Source organism: Podarcis raffonei, chromosome 5 (genome assembly GCF_027172205.1).
Source record: "Podarcis raffonei isolate rPodRaf1 chromosome 5, rPodRaf1.pri, whole genome shotgun sequence".
In the NCBI taxonomy this organism is placed as follows: Eukaryota; Metazoa; Chordata; class Lepidosauria; order Squamata; family Lacertidae; genus Podarcis; species Podarcis raffonei.
The window spans coordinates 85,755,989-85,766,372 of record NC_070606.1 but is presented as its reverse complement, the minus strand read 5'-3'; the positions used below and the strand labels follow the sequence as shown (position 1 = coordinate 85,766,372).

Below are 10,384 nucleotides of genomic sequence, written 5' to 3'. Positions count from 1 at the left end.
GGGGCAGGCAAAAAACAATAAAAACAAACCATCAACATATACCCCTCGGTGCTCCCAAGGAAGTTACAAAGGACATTGCCCTCTCCTGTTTATCTGCAGCACATAGTTATCTGATAATGTTTTCCACTGGTTTCTGCCTTGCATTATAATGTTTGTAAGTAACCAGTTCCTTTTACTATTGCTAAATATGAGTAATGCCAGCAATATAGCCAAGTTCAATAAGAAGAGCCTTGATGGATCAGATGGGGGGGGACTCCAGCTCACTTTAATTTTTAAAAAAAATAAAATCTAAAAACCAGCTCACTTTAAGCTAAGTGCTTGGGTATCTTTCTTTGCGATTCTTGCATTTATATCTCTGAGGACCTCTCATGGACTGCAAATATTAATATGGTTGTGAGGAAGGTGCAGGGGAGGTTGTATTTCCTGAGAATGCTCAGGGGACTGAATCTATCTCAGCACCTACTTCTGTCCTATTATCACAGTACCATTGAGAGTGTCTTAACCTATAGTGTATTATCGTGGTATGGGAGCAGCTCTGAAACGGATAAAAAAGCTTTACAGAGAATAATTAAAATTGCCCAGAATGTTATTGGGCTCCAACTACCAACCCTGGATGAGATCTTCACGTCTCGCACTTTGAAGAAGTCACACAATATCCTGAGAGATCCCACCCATCCTGCTCACAACTTCTTTGAACTGTTGCCTTCGGGCAGAAGATATAGGACAATGAAAACACGAACCACACGCCTTCTGAATAGTTTCTATCCAAGAGCTCTGATTGCACTAAATAATGATCTTAGGGCCAGTTGCAAGAAATAGCAAGCAGGAAGTAGGAAGGAATGAGATAGGTTTTAGGTTATGTTATGCCTTTAAATAGGTTATGTTATATTCTGGATTATGTTATGTTTTATAGATTATGTCTGAATAGGATGAGAATGTTGGAGATACGTGCAAATGTGTATGTGAACCCGGTCTTTGGGTGGGTGTTTGATTTTCGTTGTTGTGTATACTGTGTATATATGGACAATGACAATAAATTTATCTTAATCTTGCTTGCCATGTGTACTTTTCCATCACCCTCCTCACATCTGGCCTGTTTTTGGTTTTTACATGATCACTAGAAGTATGAAAGCCGCGGACCACATAAGCAAACGTCTGCCTTTGAATGTGTATTTTCAGTATGTGACCTGTCTTTTATGAGTTGGTTTCTGTATTTTTAACACTGCTTGGCAGTGTTTTCCAAGGGGGAAGACCTGGCTGAACCAATGAACTTACATATGAATGACTCCCCCTGCCCTAGATATCTCTAAACACTTACTTAGTCAGGTCCATTGGCTGGCTGAGAAAACACAAAAACAAAACTCAAAAACTAAGAAAATTTTTTACTCCAGTAAATATCTGACAACAGCTTATGATAGCAAATAAAATCAAATGACCATATACGGCTTTAGACTCAAGTATCTAAAGGACCACCTGCTTCCATATGAACCTGCTCATTTGCTGAGATCATCTTCAAAGACCCTTCTTTGAAGTGATGAGGGAGTGACCAGGAAAAGGTCTCCCTAATGGTGGCACCTCAGTTTTGGAATGCTGAACTAACTTTTGCAGGAAGAGAATCTGAGGAACTGAGGCAGATAGTGGTGATGAGAGAAGTTCTAGGCCTAACAGACAAAATAAAAACTGGCAAATCACCAGATGACACCCACCCAAGAGTTCTCAAATGTAAAATTGCTTATTTTCTCATAAAAATATGTAGCTTGTATAGACCAGCCTCTGTACCTGAGGATTTGGAAAACAGTCAATGTAACACATTTTTTTAAAAAGAGAGATAAAGGATCCTGGAAATTACAGGCCCCTTGGGTTAACGTGTGTCCTGGGAAAACTAATGGAATTTATTTTTAAAGATAAAATAACCAAGCATACAGAAGAACAAGCCCTGCGGAAACATAGCCAGCATAGCTTCTACAGGGGCAAGTCCTGTCTCACAAACATACAGTACTAGTTTTTGCAGAATGTCAGCAAGCACATAGAACAGAGGTGATCCAGTTAACATAGCATACTTGGATTTTCAAAAGGCTTTCAACAAGTTTCTTCACCAAAGACTTCTAAGCACTGTTGTCTATGTGCTGGTAACCTTCAGATTGGATTGCTGCAATGTTCTCAATGTAGGGCTGATCCTGGGGCAAATCTAGATGCTGCAGGAACTACAAAATATAGAGCGTCAACTGTTCACTGGGGTAGTCTATCACCATCATGTTATGCATGGCTGCCAATTGGATACCAAACTAAGGTGTTGGTACTGATGTACAAAGTGCTATACAGCTTGGGGTGATACCTAAAAGATAGTCTCATCTCTTGTACACTCAACCAATCACTGTAGCCTGCAGGAGAGCATATCTTGCACCTATGATTTTACCTGTTCTTTATGATGCCAGCATTGGGCCTTTCGGGCACCTACCCTTTGGTGGCACCTCCCATTACATACATGTCAAACAGGCTCCATCTCTATTGTCTTTTTGGTGCCTGTTGACTACTTTCCCTTGTTCAGCGCAGCAAGCTTTTAAGTGGAGTTTTTTTTTATCTCCGTCTGTATCTATACTGTATTTGAAATTGTTTTTATACATCTAATAGTCTTTACATTTGCAATTGTTTGATGTGTTTTATTGTATTGTAAAATTGCTTGAAGAGGCTTCATAGGAAATGATTCATGAAAGCCAGCCAGCAAGCGAGCAAGAGAAGCAGCAGTAGCTCATGATGGCATATATGGAACGTTTCCCTTTTTCATGCTGAACTCCTAATTTTCCATTTCTAACCCCCTAAGCTTCTTACAAAATCTGTTTTTTCTTTTAACAGAATCATGTCCATTCTAACTAAATTTAGGCTTAAAATAGCATAGCAAAAGTTAATGACAATTTATCCAGAAGTGATGAAGAGTAGTAGCATATGGCCATTTCTGTGGTTTGCCAAGGAATGGGTAGAGAATATTTGTGAAGAAGAAAAAAACCCAAGGAGGCTTGGAATTTCCATGACTGCCCCAGTTCACATGGCGTGCACTTCCCCTTGGGAATGAAACTGCGGCAATGCAGCATCCCCTTCCTCCACAAACCCTCATTAAACAGCCTTTGACATTAAGTCAAAGGTCTTGAACAAAGTTCCTTATTTTTGCTCCGTAGGGCAATATTTTATGCCTGTTAACACACAGAGCCAACCATTATTTGTATAATTAATCACTCTCTCCATCTTTCTCCGTCTCTTCCATCGGAAAATAATTACTAAAAATAAACAGAGAAATAAAGATACTTGTGTAATGGGAAAACCAGAATCCCAACTGACTGTAGGATTTTATCAGTAAGGGGTTGTTTTCATTGCCTGAATGTGATTTAAGGCAAAGCATCCCTGTTTAAAGGAGGATGTCCTTTCTTGCCAGCTTGTCCCATGTTTTACTTTTTCTTCTCAAGAGGATTAAGCACAATACTCAAAGGGAATTTGAGCTGTGCAACCTCAGTTTTTGTTTCCTATTGCTCTCTTGTGGTCACTCAGAAGAACTACACATATTTCGCCTCAAGAGGTAAGTGTATGTGTGTTGGAGGTGGATGTTCATTCCTGGAAGAAAGACATGGAACAAACAGGCCAGCCACCAACTAGACACAGCAGTATTTCAAACATTCTGAAATTTTATATATATGTATTAACTTGAAGGTCTCACGCCTATCAGTAGGCTACTCACGGACAAGGGAGGGGTTTTGGCATAGGGAAATTCCCCAGAAAAATATTACGTTTGTATATTAAAAACTGAAACTAAGACAAGACAGCCTGATGACGACTGAGAATGCTCATTGAATGCTGAGTGCGTTGAGCATCAGCAGAGCTAGAATTTGTGTGTGTGTGTGTTCCCCGCCCAGAGAGGCTGGGGAAACCCAGCCAGATGGGCAGGGTATAAATAATAAATTATTATTATTATTATTAGTTATGGATGTGCACAATAGGATTGGGGATGTGTACTGTGATGTACAATGCTCACATCCACTCAATAACTTTTCCCCATTCAAACTTTTTAAAAAAACAAAACAAAAAGGTGATGGAAGTGGTGAAATAAAATTTAAAGAAACCTCTCAATGAGGGCAGCATATGAGCAAAGAACAGAAAGAAATATGGCTATGCCCCAAAAAGCAATTGGTCTTTTTCTAGTGTTCCTGCTGAGCAGTGGAAAACCTTGAGGGGTTTTTCAAGCATTTGACAGATACATTCAAAAATCCCTGTTGCTTAGTGTCACTTCTCTCTACTATTTGCCCCTAATGTCCCCAAAGAAAGAATGTATTAGGTTGAGGGAGATGTTAAGGGATGAGTGGCAAGGGAGACTCACTTCTACACAGGAGGCCCCATAAGTCCTCTTCTTGGCTGGAAATGGTTGCGAAAGTTGCATTATCTGCTGGGGATCTGCTGCAAATTCATGTAGTATTCCATACCTTTTAAGTATATAAGTACTGAAAGAATTACTGGTAAGCTTAGAAAAGCAGCAATATTAATGGCTTTTTGGCACTTATTAAAACCATACTTATCACCCTCCTACGCTTTTGCGGATGTTTAATTTCTAGTAGGCTGGTTACTGATTTTAATTCTGATTTGGGTTTTAGCTGCATTTTATATGTGGTCATGTTCATGCTGATGCCGTAATTGAAAGCTGTGTTCACTGCCCTGTGAATGATGTGAAAGGCAGACTAGAGATGTCTTAATGAATAAATAAAATCATGAGGCTTGCAGGAAGAAAACTAAAGTTGTGTGCCACCACTAAAGAGGCCTTGCGGGATACTCTCTATGATCTCACTTGACTAAAAAGTAGGCAGCCAAGATCTAGGAAAATGGGAAGCTGTCATATACCAAGTAAGACCATTGGTCCATCTAGCTCATTATTGTCTACAGAGAGGCAGTGGCTCTGCAGGTTTTCAAGCAGGGGTCTCTCCCAGCCTGACCTGGTGATGCTAGGGATTAAACCTGGAACCTTCTGCATGCAAAGAAGGTTCCACCACTAAACTTAGTCTCTTCCACATCTAAGAATCCAGGTTGTTATGGCTTTAAAGGTCAGAATTAGGATTAGTTACATGTCATTTTAATTCACATGTCACAATGAGAGATACAGACTATTTATTTCTATGTGAATCGTTTCAGTAATTTCAAAACAAAGCCCATGCATTTCATAAAACATACAGTAATATTTAGTGTAAGGCTGCTTCTAGAGTATAGACCCCTTTCTAGAAAAGTGCCCTGGGATGGCTGCCTACTTGCCAGCCTACCTGCCTACTTGATCCCTCAGTTATGAGTTTTCCAGGAAGCAGTGGCTGGGTCTGGGAAGCTGACTGCCACTTTTAACTTTCTCACAGTGCTCCAGAGCAATGCTAAGTTGGGCACTTTAGGGCTTTGTGGAAAAATGAAAATGGTGTATGAGTTCAAACTGCTGCTACCATAATCCACAACCAAGGGACTAGGCAGCAGCAGTAGTGATGGACTTTGGGCTTTCAAATTTTAGAGGCACCCTGTGCGACACCAAAATTCAGTTCCCCACTGCCTCTCACCTTCCACTGTTTGTCATTGTTGCAGTGCCCCCTGTGGTGCCCTTTCAGCTTGGCACCCATGGTGGGAAAACCAGTTGTACTCCCCTAAATCCGCTTCTGGCAGCAGGCAGGGTTTTAGTCCATTTTAGGGCAATGATTGCACAATATAGCAACTGCATCACCTACAAACTGTCACTCCTTCACTGCCTTGTTATAAATGAAGTATACTTGTATAATGGGAACACCAGAATTTCAGGTGACTATTGGAATTTATCAGCAAGTGGTTGTGTTTTTAGCTTGAATCTGATTTAAGGCAAGACATTTCCCATTAAAGCAGGATGCCCTTTTTATCAGCACTGTATATTTTCTGCTCAGAGTATTCTATGAAATACTCAAATGAGTATTTTTCCAAGTCACATGATGTCTTCTTGGAAGGACCATCTTGCTTTCTTTAATCTTTGTCAGGCTTAAATATCACTACACAACACTCACAGATGTGGTTTGGGATTCTTCTGTTCCTGCTTTTCTCTACTTTCATCACTGTTGCTGTTTTGGTGGAGTGGATCAAAAGCTTTTCCATAGGCTGCTCTATACAAGCTATATGTGATGGCTTGTTTTATTTGGCATTCTTTTCCAGTGTGTGATTCATTGTCATCAGGTTGATTCATAGTTAGGAAATTACTCTGAATCCTGGCAGGGCTTGTGGCTGATTAAAGTCCAGAAGTTTGTGAGTGAGTCTACCAGCACCTTTTTGGGTCCATTTACAGTTGTGCACATTAAAGACTACTGATAAATAGATGTGCAACTCACACAACTGGCTCAGAAACTAGCACATAATGTCTCTTAACAGTATCTCCAAATTATTATTAGAACATGTTCTACCATGTCAGACCAAAGCTCAATACAACCCAGCATTCTCTTTTGAGCAGTAGCAGCACCGCAGCCACCAGCCGGCTGGCCAGCCAAATGCCTCTCTGAGTAACTAGAAGCAGTTCATTATGGTGTTAATAGTTTGTTCTCAACATCTAGTATTCAGGAGTATATTGTATCTAGACATGGAGGTTTGATTTAGCTGCCATAGGGAATAATTGTGAATAGACGTAGCCCCCATGAATTTGTTTAATCCTGTTTAAAAGCCAGGTAAGCTAGTGGCTATCGACACATTCTGTGGTAACCAATTCCAGAATTATGTATTGTGTGAAGGATCACTCTATTCTATCACTTTGGAACCTGCTGTCAATTCATTTTACTGGGCAGCCCTGAGTTTCTGTATCATGAGAAACGGGCGGCGTCAATTTTAAAAGCATTCAGGATTCAAACACAGCTTATTAGGCCTCATCCAGTGTACCACTGCATCCAGACACCAGTCCAGGGTCCTCTCAGCCATTCCCAATTCAGATGTTACGGCTATTTTGTAACTGGTGCCTCTCACACTTTCTTGAAATTCTACTGGCCACAAAAGGTTAGCAACCCCTGCAGTAGAAGGAGGGTCATGTTTACAGTGGTACCTCTGGATGCGAACGGGATCCGTTCTGGAGCCCTGTTCGCATCCTGAAGTGAACGCAACCCGCGCTTGCGCGTTACAATTCGCCTCTTCCGCACATGCGCGTGACGTCATTTTGAGCGTCTGCGCATGCACGAACAGTGAAACCCGGAAGTAACGTGTTCCGTTACTTCTGGGACGCTGCGGAGCGTAACTTGAAAATGCTCAACCCGAAGCTACTTCAACCCGAGGTATAACTCTATTCACTTATGCCAGTTTCTTTTTTTTTAAAGTACTGGGTGGGTGCTCCTGATTCTAATAGTTTAGTGAAAAAGCTGGCTAAGAAGCTGGTTCCACAACTCCAAGACAACATAGGAGATAGGTGAAAAATCTATTCTACATAAAATTATGTAGTAAATTAATCCTGGAGTGTACTACTTCAGATTGCAGGAGTGCAATCTCCTTCCCAGTGCGCTTGACTGCAATCCCACCTTGCTTTCTTCACCTATTCATAGATATTCTTCAACATTCTCAAAAGTCAGATCTGGTTGCCTTCTACTCAATGGAAAGAATGATGTTGCAGAGAGGTGTGCGCCATTTTTTTAGTGCTTCTATAAAAATCTCCCTTCACACAGTAGGCAAGTGTATTAGGGAGAAGACTATGTTAAACTTTTTATAAAAATACAGTAACATTCAAAAATATGATGGACATACCCCACACATGCATTCTGAAGTGGTACTCACCAGAATTCTTCTAATTAATTCTGCTTAATTTTAGGCATATCCATGTTTTATGACTGGGCTCTTTCCCACACTGCCTTGGTAAGTGTAAGAAACTAGAATTGCTCTTATTACTGGCCCTGCTCATGTACCTAAAACATTAAGAGAACATACAGATTCAGCCAATAAATTACCACCTCTGCCACTCCACATCTGCTCTCCATGCCAGAAAAAAGGTTGAGAGAAAAAGGTGGTGACTCTTATCAATAACTGTGAAAACTGTACTGTATTCAGGTACAGTGTGTATCTGAAGAAGTGTGCATGCACACGAAAGCTCATACCAAGAACTAACTTAGTTGGTCTTTAAGGTGCTACTGGAAGAAAAAAATTTTTTTTGCTTTGACTATGGCAGACCAACACGGCTACCTTTCTGTAACTGTACTGTATTCAGTTAGTGTACGTAACACCACACACACACACTCAGCCTTATTTACTGCCAAGCATTTGTTCAGAACCCTATTGGGTCAACTAGGGTTGCCATACATCTGGAATTTCGGGATTCGGTCGTCAGGAACAGTGTCCAAAATCACCAAAATGTCCGGGAAAATCCAGTTACATATGGCAACCCATCTTGGAAGTGCCAATTTTGGCCAATTCCAGAAAAAACTTCATTTTTTAAACTGATATTTTGCAGAAAAAGCTCAACAACTTTTGTCTCCAGATTTGAACTGTCTGAAATATGGCAACCCTATCCTTCGTTTTCTTCATCATCATTTACAACAACTCTCATGACCACTAGGGTGCAGTCTCTCTCACCACCTGCTGCAAGGAGACGCCATCTCCTATTATGGAACCTAGCAGACTCCCCACCCCCCACTTTTTTTGCTTTTTGAGCCCTTGTGGTTTGGTTATCCAGCAAAGTTAAGTCGGTTAAAGAAACCCAATAACATAATTAGGCTATTTTGCAAAATTAGTACGAAGCAGGGCTGCAAGCTTTAAGTCTACTGATTAAATCAATTAAACCACGAGAGCTTTCCTTATAGATTAGCATTTCCCCGGCATCCCGTCCCACGACTAATTGGTGGGCTGAGGGTAAATGCCTCCCCATTGGGCTTTCTTCTCTTTGGACCACATCTGATGAAAAAAAAAAGAAACTTCAAACAAAGCTTTTCCTTCCACTTTCCAGCCAAAGCCTGCGCATATTTTGCATTTCAGGGTGAAACCGCTAGGGATTTTCCTCAAGCAATAGAAACCACAAGCAAATGAAACAGTGCTCAGCTGAAACTGGGGGTCAACGTATTGTTTAAAACATGGCTCAGTCAGTAGACAGGTGGCGAGTTTCTCTTACCGCATATTCTGTCCTAACTCAGGTGGGGAGTTCATGGCAGGTGTTATGGTGGCAATGAGCAGTTGAGAGGATCCAGGAGCAGCAGCCTCCTTACTCACAGGAAACTGACTGAAGAGGACTCAGCCAGCAGCTCAAATTCCTTGAAGTAAAGACATGGAGCAGTTGAAGGATTTGAGGCCTGCTCCTCCCAACAGTCCTTCCAGGCAAGGAAGGGGGTGAAGCGGCCACAACAGTTGAAGGATTTGAGGCCTAGTCCTCCAAAGAGCTCTCCCCAGGCCAGGCCAGGAAGGTTGAAGTGGCCGAAACTTGAAAGATTTGAGGCCTAGTTCTCCAACTATCTCTCCTCAGACAGACAAGGAAGGTTGAAGTGGCTGAAACTTGAAGGATTTGAGGCCTAGTCCTGCAACTAGCTCTCCCCAGGCCAGGCAGGTTGAAATGGCTGAAACTTGAAGGATTTGAGGCTATCTATCCCCAAGCCAGGCCAGGAAGCATTGAAGAGGCCTAATTACTGACCTTCACACAACCTGAGGCCTTTTATTGAAGTGGGGGGAAGGGGAGAGAGAGAGAAGAAAAAGACTGTTTGTTTGGGTTGCACCACTTTGAATTGCAAGGGGTAGTTCACCCAAGGACTGCTCCTCACCACAGAAGCATTCCCTCCCCGCAGAAAACTAAAGGTGAGTCCGGACAGAAAGCTTTCTACCTTCAATCTAGATTTCTATGTGCAGGGATTAATTAAAAATAAATAAATCAGGCAGGAGCTTGGAGTCCCTACCAGCATTCTGAAATGGTGTAGCCCACATTCAGGGTTATTATACCTCTTTAGTGGGAACTAGTCCACAAACTGGTGCTCTGCCCTGAGATGGTTCTGTTTTTGTGTGGAGGAAAGCAGACTGGTGTTTATTCTAATTCTGTAGAACTCTCTCTCTAGGAAAAAACTAGCAAAAGCCTGGCGTTACCAACTTGTAGATATCAGGTAAGAAATGTTGCATTTGGTCCTGTGCCTTGTAGTCTAATGCTGCTATTGGGTGGTGGTTGTTGGCCTAGAGTGCCATTTTGCTTGCTTTATACGATTGTGTGTGAGACGTTGTTTTGGGTAAGAAAAGTGGGACTAAAAAATAATAAATAAAAATAGAATTAGATGCTCTAGGTTGCATATGAAAAGATGGGGAATGGTGAGGCCTGGTGTTAGGTATTAAGTAGGCTGTCCATATGTATTTTTTTTAAAAAAAGAGGAACTGATTAACTGGTGCCCCGCCCCCAAAAAGGACGGAAGACGGCACATAT

The 10,384-nt window shown here is 41.5% G+C and overlaps 1 long non-coding RNA gene across 1 annotated transcript; it reads right to left on the bottom strand.

Moving 5' to 3' along the window:
• Positions 1-5,125: 5,125 nt before the first annotated feature.
• On the bottom strand, positions 5,126-9,790 carry LOC128414745 (uncharacterized). The gene is made up of 2 exons (XR_008330722.1): positions 9,101-9,790; positions 5,126-6,816 (listed from the first exon to the last, which is right to left on the bottom strand). It is a non-coding gene; the product is annotated as an uncharacterized LOC128414745 (long non-coding RNA).
• Positions 9,791-10,384: the final 594 nt, after the last annotated feature.